At 41.0% G+C, this 10,161-nt stretch overlaps 1 protein-coding gene across 2 annotated transcripts in view; it reads right to left on the minus strand.

Annotated features, from left to right (window-relative positions):
- Positions 1 to 9,187, minus strand: part of nckap5l (NCK-associated protein 5-like) — a 643,060-nt gene extending 633,873 nt beyond the window's left edge. The window contains exon 1 of one of the 2 annotated variants that reach the window (XM_087989196.1): positions 9,164 to 9,187. The gene's annotated coding sequence lies outside the window, so the exon portion shown is untranslated. The remainder of the gene's footprint in view (positions 1 to 9,163) is intronic. The other variant, XM_043694058.2, reaches the window with a different exon arrangement.
- Positions 9,188 to 10,161: the final 974 nt, after the last annotated feature.

Raw genomic sequence — 10,161 nt, forward strand, 5'->3', positions numbered from 1 at the left:
CACTGATGCCAAGCTTTACCATGGCATGGGAGCACTAATGCAACTCTTCTGACAAGGGGAAGAAGTGACTGCATGGCACAAAGTGAGAGAACAATAGAAAATGTTAGAACCTCAGATGGGATGTGAGTTGCCTTCAGGGAAAGGAATAAGTGAAGCTGTGAGCTATCCTGTCATGAGGAGAGCTGTCCAGGAAAATGATGAAAGTCAATGTGTGAAATTTAACACCTTTCCTACCCTCTTCATATGACCCATTCAGCAAAGCGTGGAAGTTTGAAGTTTTCATAAGAGTAGAAAAGCAGAAATATTTTGAATAGTGTGAAACTTCTAAGTTTTGAAGTTCAAAGCAAATTGATGTGCTTGTACATGAAACAGAAAATTAACATGGGGGTTCAATTAAACGCAAATAGCATGTTGGCTTTTATTGCAAGGGGACAGGAAGAATGAAGTCTTGCCACAATTATATAGAAATTTGATTGAAACTGCATATAGATTATTGTGTACAGTTTGGCCTCCCTATTTAAGAAAGGAAATATTTTCATTGAATGCAATACAGTGGAGGCTCATTACCTCGGGTTCCCGAGATGGGGGAATTGTTTTATGATGACAGGCTGACAAAAATAAGCCTATTTTTTCTGGTGTTTAGAAGAACGGGCTATTTGCTACAATTACCAAGATGGCCAGAAATAAAGTGGCCACCACCTGCTGAACCTGCACAGATGGTGCCACTAACTGTCAGTGTTTGTCACATTCACTTCGGTAATGAAATTGCATTAAGGTTGTGGGGGGTTGCAGCAAAGGTAAGGGAATGTCTCAGGCTGGCGATCATTGTTATAAGGGCTGTACAGTATGTGGTAACATTTTTGCTGGACACTTTCAAAGACCATAATCATGATTTCTGGGAGAAACACAGAAAATGAGTCTTTGTGAATGTGCTTAAACCTCCACACTCCGTCATAATAAAGGTGACTGGTAGATAATTCATTTGACCTCTTTGAGCATGCGTGCACTTTACACCACCTAGAGGCAACCTTTGAGGAATGAGAAATTATTTCATCGAAACAGACAAAATTCTGAAGAGGCTCAATAGGGTGGACTCAGAGATTGTTCCCCCGAGTTGGGGAGTTATAAACAGGGCATAGGTTTAGGATAGGGTACGATTATTTAGGACTGAGAAAAGGAGAAATTCACTCAAAAGAATGTGAATCCTTGGAATTCACAACCACATACGTTGTGGATGCTTCATCGTTGAATACATTTCAGGCTCAGACAGCCAGGTTTTTAGCCTCTCAGAGTATAAGTGGGTGAGAAAGTGCAGTTGGAGCTCAAGATTATTCGTGGTTCCGTTGAATTACATATGTGTGGCATCAGCCAATAGCTAAGATCAATTAATTTGCAATATAAGTTCCTCAAAAATAAATGACTGTCCATTCTCAACGTTAATCATCTATTACCTACTGCTAGATCAGTTGTTTGAAATCTTCTTGCATAAAAAATAATTTTGTTATTCAGTCTTTTTTTATAATGTCATTTTTTGTGGAATGTGGCTCACCAGCATTTATTGCCTGTCCCTAGTTGTCCTTGAGAAGGTGGTGGTGAGCTGCCTTCTTGAACCGTTGCAGTCCACCTGCTGTAGGTAGATCCACAACACCGTTAGGGAGGGAATTCCAGGTTTTTGACCCAACAACAATGAAAAAAATTATGATATGTTTCCAAGTCAGAATGGTGAGTGACTTGAAGGGGAAATTACAGGTGGTGGTGTTGCCATGCTTAGAACATAGAACAATACAGCGCAAGCAGGCCCTTCGGCCCTCAATTATGCACCGACCTGTGAACTAATCTAAGCCCATCCCCCTACACTATCCTATCGTCATCCATGTGCTTACCCAAGGTTTGTTTAAATGCCCCTAATGTGGCTAAGTTAACTACGTTGGCAGGCAGGGCATTCCACACCCTCACCACTCTCTGAGTAAAGAACCTGCCTCTGACATCTGTCTTAAATCTATCACCCCTCAATTTGTAGCTATGCCCCCTTGTACAAGTTGATGTAATCATCCTAGGAAAAAGACTCTCACTGTCCTCCTTATCTAATCCTCTGATTATCTTGTATGCGTCTTTTAATAACCTCTTAGCCTTCTTCTCTCCAATGTGCACAAACCCAAGTCCCTCAGTCTTTCCTCATAAGACCTTCGCTCCAGTCCAGGCAACATTCTGGTAAATCTCCTCTGCACCAATGGTTCCACATTCTTCCTGTAACAGGGCGACCAGAACTGTATACAATATTCCAAGAGAGGCCACACTCGCATTTTGTAGAGTTGCAGCATGACATCACCGCTCCTTAACTCAATCCCTCTACCAATAAAACCTTACACACTTTATGCCTTCTTAACAGCACTTCCAACCTGGGTGGCAACATTCAGGCATCTATGTACATGGACACCACTATCCCTCTGCACATTCATACTACCAAGAATCTTTCCATTGACCCAATATTCTGCCTTCCTGTTATTCTTCCTCAAGTGAATCACGTCACATTTATCTGCATTGAACTTCATTTGCTACCTCTCAGCCCAATTCTGCAGTTTATCCAAATCCACCTGCAACCTACAACATTCTTCCACACTGTCCACCACTCCACTGACTTTATTTGATTAGATTAGATTAGATTACTTACAGTGTGGAAACAGGCCCTTCAGCCCAACAAGTTCACACCGACCCTCCGAAGAGCAACCCACCCAGACCCATTTCCCTACATTTACCCCTTCACTTAACACTATAGGCAATTTAACATGGCCAATTCACCTAACCTGCACATTTTTTGGACTGTGGAAGAAACCGGGGCACCCGGAGGAAACCCACACAGACAAGGGGAGAATGTGCAAACCCCACGCCTGAGGTGGGAATTGAACTCGGGTCTCTGGCGCTGTGAGGCAGCAGTGCTAACCACAGTGCCACCGTGCTGCCCACTGCCACCGTGCTGCCCACATGGAGAGAATGTGCAAAATCCACACAGACAGTCATCCGAGGCTGGAATCGAACCTGGGACCCTGGTGCTATGAGGCAACAGTGCTGACCACTGAGCCACCGTGCTGCCCCTAGTGTCATTTGCAAACTTACTAACCTATCCAACTTTGCCTGCGTCCAAGTCATTTATAAAAATAACAAACAGCAGTGGTCCCAAAACAGATCATTGTGGCACACCACTAGTAACTGGACTCCAGGCTGAATATTTTCCATTAACCACTATTCATTGTCTTCTGACAGAAAGCCAGTTTCTAATCCAAGCTGCTAAATCATCCTCAATCCCATGCGTCTGCATTTTCTCCAACAGCCTACTATGTGGAACCTTATCAAAGGCTTTACTGAAGTCCATGTACACCATGCCAACTGCCCTACCCTCATCCACATGCTTGGTCACCTTCTCAAAAAACCAATGAGGTTTGTGAGACACGACCTGCCCTTGACGAAACGATGTTCACTATCTCCAATCAAACTGTTGCTTGCTAGATGATTATAAATCCTATCTCTTATAATCCTTTTCAAAACCTTTCCTACAACAGACATAAGGCTCACTGTCTATAATTACCTGGCTCATCTCTGCTGCCCTTCTTGGACAAGGGTGCAACATTTGCAATCCTCCAGTCCTCAGGTACTAAACCTGTAGACAATAATGACTCAAAGATTAAGGCCAAAGACTCCACCATCTCCTCCCTAGCTTCCCAGAGAATCCTCAGATAAATCCCATCTGGCCCAGGGGACTTACCTACTTACATACATTCTAGAATTGGTAACACCTCCTCCTTACTAACTTCAGTTCTTTCAAGTCTAATATCCCATATCTCAGTCTTCTCCTCTAGAATATTCTCCTTTATTTGAGTGAAAACAGATGAGAAATATTAATTTAGCACCCGTCTGATCTCCACAGGGTCCACACACAGCTTCCCACTTCTGTCTTTGATTGGCCCTATTCCTACCCTGGTCATCCTTTTATTCCTAATACATATAGAAAGCTTTAGGGTTCTCCTTTATTCTACCTGCTAAAGACTGCTCATATCCCGTCTTTGCTCTTCTTAACTCTCTTTTTAAATCCTTCCTAGCTAATTTGTAACTCTCCATCGCCTCATCTGAACCATCTCATCTCAACGTCACATAAGCCTCCCTCTTCTGCTTAATACGAGATACAATTTCTTTAGTAAACCATGGCTCCCTTACCTTATCACTTCCTCCCTGCCTGACAGGGACATATCTATCAAGGACAGGCAATATCTGTTCCTTAAACCAGCTCCACATTTCGATTGTACCCATCCCCAGCATTTTGCCACCCCATTCTATGTGTCCTAAATCTTGCCTAATCGCATTATAGTTGCCCTTTCCCCATCTATAACTCTTGCTCTGTGGCATGTATCTATCCCCTTCCATTGCTAAATTAAACATAACTGAACTATGGTCAGTTTCTCCAAAGTGCTCACCAATCCACTAAATCAAACACCTGGCCTGATTCATTACCAAGTTCAGATCCAGTGTGGCTTCCCTTCTTGTCTGCCCTTCGACATACTGTGTCAGGAAACCCTCTGCACACACTGGACAAAAACTGATCCATCAAACTTACTAGAGTTGTAGCATTTCCAATCAAGATAAGAATGGTGTTGGAAAAGCACAGCAGGCCAGGCAGCATCCCAGGAGCAGGAAAATCAATGTTTTGGGCAAAAGCCCTTCACCAGGAATGAAAGGCTTTTGCCCAATACATTGATTTTCCTGCTCTTTGAATGCTGCCTTGCCTGCTGTGTTTTTCCAGCACCACTCTAATCTTGACTCTAATCTCCAGCATTTGCAGTACCCACCTCCACCATATAACATTTCCAGTCAATGTTGGGGAAGTTAAAGTCCCCCATAATGACCATCCTGTTCCTTTCACTCCTGCCCAGAATTGTTTTGCCAATCTTCTCCTCCACATCCCTGGGACTTTGCAAAGGCCTTTTAAAAACTCCCAGCAGTGTGACCTCTCCTCTCCTGTTTCTAACCTCAGCCCATACCACCTCAGTAGACAAGTCCTCGTGAAAAGTTCTTTCAGCCACTGTTATACTGTCCTCGACTAACAAAGCCACACTTCCCCCTCTTTTACTGTCTTCCTTGATCTTGATGAAAGACCTAAACCCTGGAAACTGCAACATCCATTCATGACCCAATACTATCCATGTCTCCGAAATGGCCACAACATCTAAGTTCCAGGTACCTATCCATGCTGCAAGCCCACCTAACTTATTCTTAATACTCCTGGCATTGAAGTAGACACATTTCAAACCAGATTGCTGTCTGCCAGCACATTCCTGTGGCCGTGAAATCCTGTCCCTGTCCTCCCTACTCTCATCCTTCTGCGGACTGGAACTACTCCACAGGTTCCCAACCCCCTGCTGAGCACAAGTTTCCCTTGTGCTTCTATATGGAAGGAGTCAGGGTTTGGAAGGTGCTGTCTAAGGACCTTTCATGAATTTCTACAGTGAATCTTGTAGATGGTACATACTGCTGCTTCTGAGTGTCCCTGGTGGAGGGAGTAAATGCTTGTGGATGTGGTGCCAATGAAGCAGACTGCTTTGTCCTAGATGGTGTTGAGCTTCTTGAGTGTTACTGGGGTTGCAATCATCCAGGCAAGTTGGGAATATTCCATCACACCTGACTTGTGCCGTGTAGACAACAGATAGGTTTTGGGGAGTCAAGAGATGAGTTACTTGCTGCAGTATTCCTAGCCTCTGACCTGCTGCAGCCACTGTGTTTATGTGCCAAGTCTAGTTGAGTTTCTGGTCAATGGTAATCCCCAGGATATCGATAGTGGGGGATTCAGTGATGGTAACCCAATTGAATGTCAAGGGGAGGGAGTGAGATTGTCTCATTTTGGTGATGGTCATAGCCTGGCATTTAAACGGATGAATGCTGTTTGCCATTTGTCAGCTCAAGCCTGGATACTGCCCAGATCATCTTGCATTTAAACACAGACTGCTTCAATATCTGAGGGATCATGAATTGTGCTGAACATAATGCAATCATTGGCAAACATGCCCACTTCTGACCTTATGATGTCAGGAAGATCATTGATGAAGCAGCTGAACATCATTGGGCCTGCGTTACTACCCTGAGGAACTCCTGCAGAGATATCCTGGACCTGAGATGACTGACCTTCAACAACCATGACCATCTTCCTATGTGTCAGTTACAACTCCAACCACCAGAAACTCTGCCCCGATACCCATTGATTCCAGCTTTGCCAAGATACCCTGATGCCACACTCAGTCGAATGCAGCCTTGATGCCATGCGGTGTCACTTTTACCTCACAGCTGGAATTCAGCTCTTTTGTCGGTGTTTGAACCAAGACTATAATGAGTTCAAGAGCTGAATGGCCCTGATGGAAGCCAAACTGGACATCACTGAACATTGTTAATTGGTCTTGCAGTTATATTTCAACGTGCATTTACATTGTAGCTTTAATATAGAATTACTACACTGCAGAAACAGGCTATTTGGTTCACTGAGTCTGCACCAACCCTCCTAACCTACATATTCCTGGACACTACGGGCAATTTAGCTTGGCCAATCCACCTACCTTGCACAGCTTTGGGCTGTGAGAGGATACCAGAGCACCTGGCGGAAACCCACACAGACATGGTGAGATTGTGCAAACTCCATACAGATAGTCACCCATGCCCCTGTTGCTGTGAGGCAGCATGCTCACCACTGAGCCACCATGCCAACCCTAAACATCCTAAAGCATCCTAAAGCATTTCGTAGTCAAGTTAGGAAAATAATTTGACATTGTGTCAAGTAAGGTGGCATTTGGGCAGGTTACCAAAGATTTGCTCCAAGAGATTTGTTTCAGTAAGTGTCTTAAAGAGGGAAGAGTGAAAGAGGAAGTGAGTGAGAGAGAAATTTACAAAGAGAATGCCAGAGTTCAGGGCCTAAGCATTTGTAAGCATGACAACCAGTAGTAATATTATGAGGATAATTAAGAGGCCAGAATTGAATAGACACTAAGGGTTACAGAGATGGAGGACATTACAGAGATAGATGAGGTCAGATCATGCAGGAATCTGAGAAAAAAGAATGAAAATGTTAAAATCAAAGAGCTTTGCAGGATCTGGAGCTAAGGTCAGTCACAAAGTACAGAGGTGAAGAATGAGTGGAACTTGATGCAATTTGGAAAATGCTCACACCATAATTAATACAAGAGAATCCTTCATTCAGACCAAGAGTTGTGTCTATCATGCAATACACCATCCTGTGTGCCTCAAATTTAATCAGAAAGAAAATACGAGGTGGTACATTCAGCTCCTACTTTAGTTCTATTTGTTTCTATAAAATGGCTTCTGTGTAGCAACATTACCCCAAATAGCATCGTGTTTGTTCAGCACTTTTTAATGATACAGCCAGATACCAAGGCTGAAAGAAACATTTATTGATCCAGGCATTGTGCATTCACATTTCTACCTGAATGTATAAGGCTTGGAAGGACAGCACTGCATACTTTCGAGTACAGTGCTTTATTTTTCATTATTCGTTGTCAATCTCCAAAAGAAGAAAACACTTGTTTTTTTCTTAATTCCAAGCATTGCTTTCACGCAAAAGTTAGATTTCTACTATCACTAGAAGTGTAAATTTTGTTCCCTCCGAATAACATTCTGGGCATGCCTACTTCATTAGGTCCACAGTGGTTCAAGAAAGTGCTCACTGCTATCTTCTCAAGGACAATTAGGTATTGGAACTAAATACTGACTTTGTCAGCAAAACTCACATCCCATGAACCAATTAAATCATGACATATTAACGAAAGTGATATGTTACCATGAATGTGACACTATGAATATGAAATAAATGAAAGCGTGTTTCCAGGCTGGTGGGAGAAGGTAAGAGAACTGAAAACGAGAACGGTTTGCTACTCTTTATATCTAGAGATGAAAGAAAATCAGTGAAATGTCTCATGTTAATTTAAATTATGCCTCAAAGTTTAATGTATCATTAACTTTAAATCACTTATTGTCAGTAATCTGAGTAAATGAAAAGACATCCGGTACAAAGTGCAAAGTACAGCATCTGCCTGGCAACTGCACACATCGGAAAGAAAATGAGTCACTTCAAAACCATTGTTTCAAATGTTTAGACTCACAAGTAGATTGGAATTTTGCTACAAGGTTAAACTCATGTTGCACAGTTTAGTACAAATGAAGTGATAAAATGTAGAAGTTTTCATGTTGAACTTCAAATAGGTTAAACAATTGTAAACCCAATGTGCTATGTGCCAGCTGCAAATTTACAACACATGCAACTTTGCTGTTGCATTGCAAATATGGGCATAAATCTGCGCTTTGTTTGCCTTGTAACCTTCTTCATGCTGCTTCTTCAATTTTACCATGACACCATAACAAAAGACTGAGGCACAACACAGCCGAAACACAGCAGACTTCTTAAAAGAAAGTTAAAACAAATTAAAAGAAAAAGCAGCTGCAGCTTGCACAAAGTGAAAGGAAAAAGAAATGCCCACAACTAACGCTTTGACTAGATCTCATTACTCTGAAATACTTTGGAGAGAATTAAGATCCAATTTTTTAGCTATGTGTATTTCTTATACAATTTAAAGACATTTTGAGATGTCTGCTAAAGCCATATTAAATTGCACAACTTTTATTGCTAATATCCTCCACATAGAAAACAGTAGGTTCAAATGAAAGAATAAACTATTGCAGTAAAATGAAAAATATATAAGAAAAGGCATTTGGATAAAACTTCTAAATCTATTGATTAAAAATATTAAGTCAAATATTTGGAAGATATCTTACCTCTTCCCAAAATAGATAAAAACAAACAAGAGAGCCAACTAGCGTCAGGGAGGTAATTCCACCTGTTGGCAAACCTACAAGCTTTCTACTAAAGAACTACTTTTATCAGATACCAAAATGTCAATATTCTGATCCCACAAGCGAGTTTAACTTTTGACAGTCTGCTTCAGATCAGAGACAGGAATAACATGTTTACACTGTCTATATTTGAGACGACAAATGACATTGAAAACTTACCTCTGCACTGAAAGGAATTGCCTAGAGTTACATTTTGTTCAAACAAAAAGTGCTCTGAGAACAACATCCAGATCAAATGCGTTGCAAGTGAATTAACAAACCTCACCTGTCCATAAAGAAAAAGACTGGAGCTAGATAGATTTAAATCCTTTCTCCAATCTCTGTGTTTTACCGAGTGGCATTCTCGAGAATGTATACAAACTGGTATTTTCTCATTTGCCCACTAATGATTCATAACTTACACATTCTTCAGTCAGTCACACTGCAAAGAATTAACCACAGTTTAATGGCCCAAACCCAGCCCACAATTTGCATTTTCCACTGGCATTACGTTGGCATAACAGAAGTAAGGCAGATTTAGTACAAAAATTCATTAGGGTGTTTGTAAATAAGTTGTAGTTTTGAATAGTTGACTAGTCAATTGCTTGATTTTTTTTTTGTCAAAATGGTTGACTTCTTGTGCTTATTTATGCTTCATTTGAAATAGGAGATAAATCATTTGCAAGAAATCTTGACTTCTTCTATCTCCCATTTCTGGCAAAGAACACAAATTATTTTCTCCAAACGTTGGTGGTTTCACAAGATGTTTTCTCCTGCATCCCCAGGAATGTAATACACGCAATTAGTTATTGGTTTCACCTGTAAACATCTCCCTACCATGAATGACTTCACTAAATACACCCTTTGTGAATTCAAAACACATTTCATGTGTTGTTTAGGAGTCAAACTATTACTTACAAATGTCAACAAAATTACAGAGTCTGGCAGTGTTGACTGTTTGCAACTAAGCCCCAGTGTTCTGTAAAATTTTTTCAGTAAATCATATTTTTCTGGAATATCTATACTCATTGAAAGAGATACTTCTTTATTGAATAAGTTTAACTTGAAAAATTATCCAGAAGTCAAGTATCTGTCAGTTTTGCTATCTTTTTTCCAAACATCTCTTAAAAAAAGAGCTGTACCTAAATAAAAACAGATGACTAGACCATTAGTCTTCCCTGAGCCTATTTACTAAAATAAAGGACAGGTCTAAAATCTAACATTGTCCATTTATTTGATTAAAACATATCTAAAAATTATATTTCCAAGAAGCTTATTTGTTTA

The sequence above is a fragment of the Chiloscyllium plagiosum genome, unplaced genomic scaffold, assembly GCF_037043375.1.
Source record: "Chiloscyllium plagiosum isolate Xiang-an unplaced genomic scaffold, Cpla_swu_hap1 HiC_scaffold_7, whole genome shotgun sequence".
NCBI lineage: Eukaryota > Metazoa > Chordata > Chondrichthyes > Orectolobiformes > Hemiscylliidae > Chiloscyllium > Chiloscyllium plagiosum.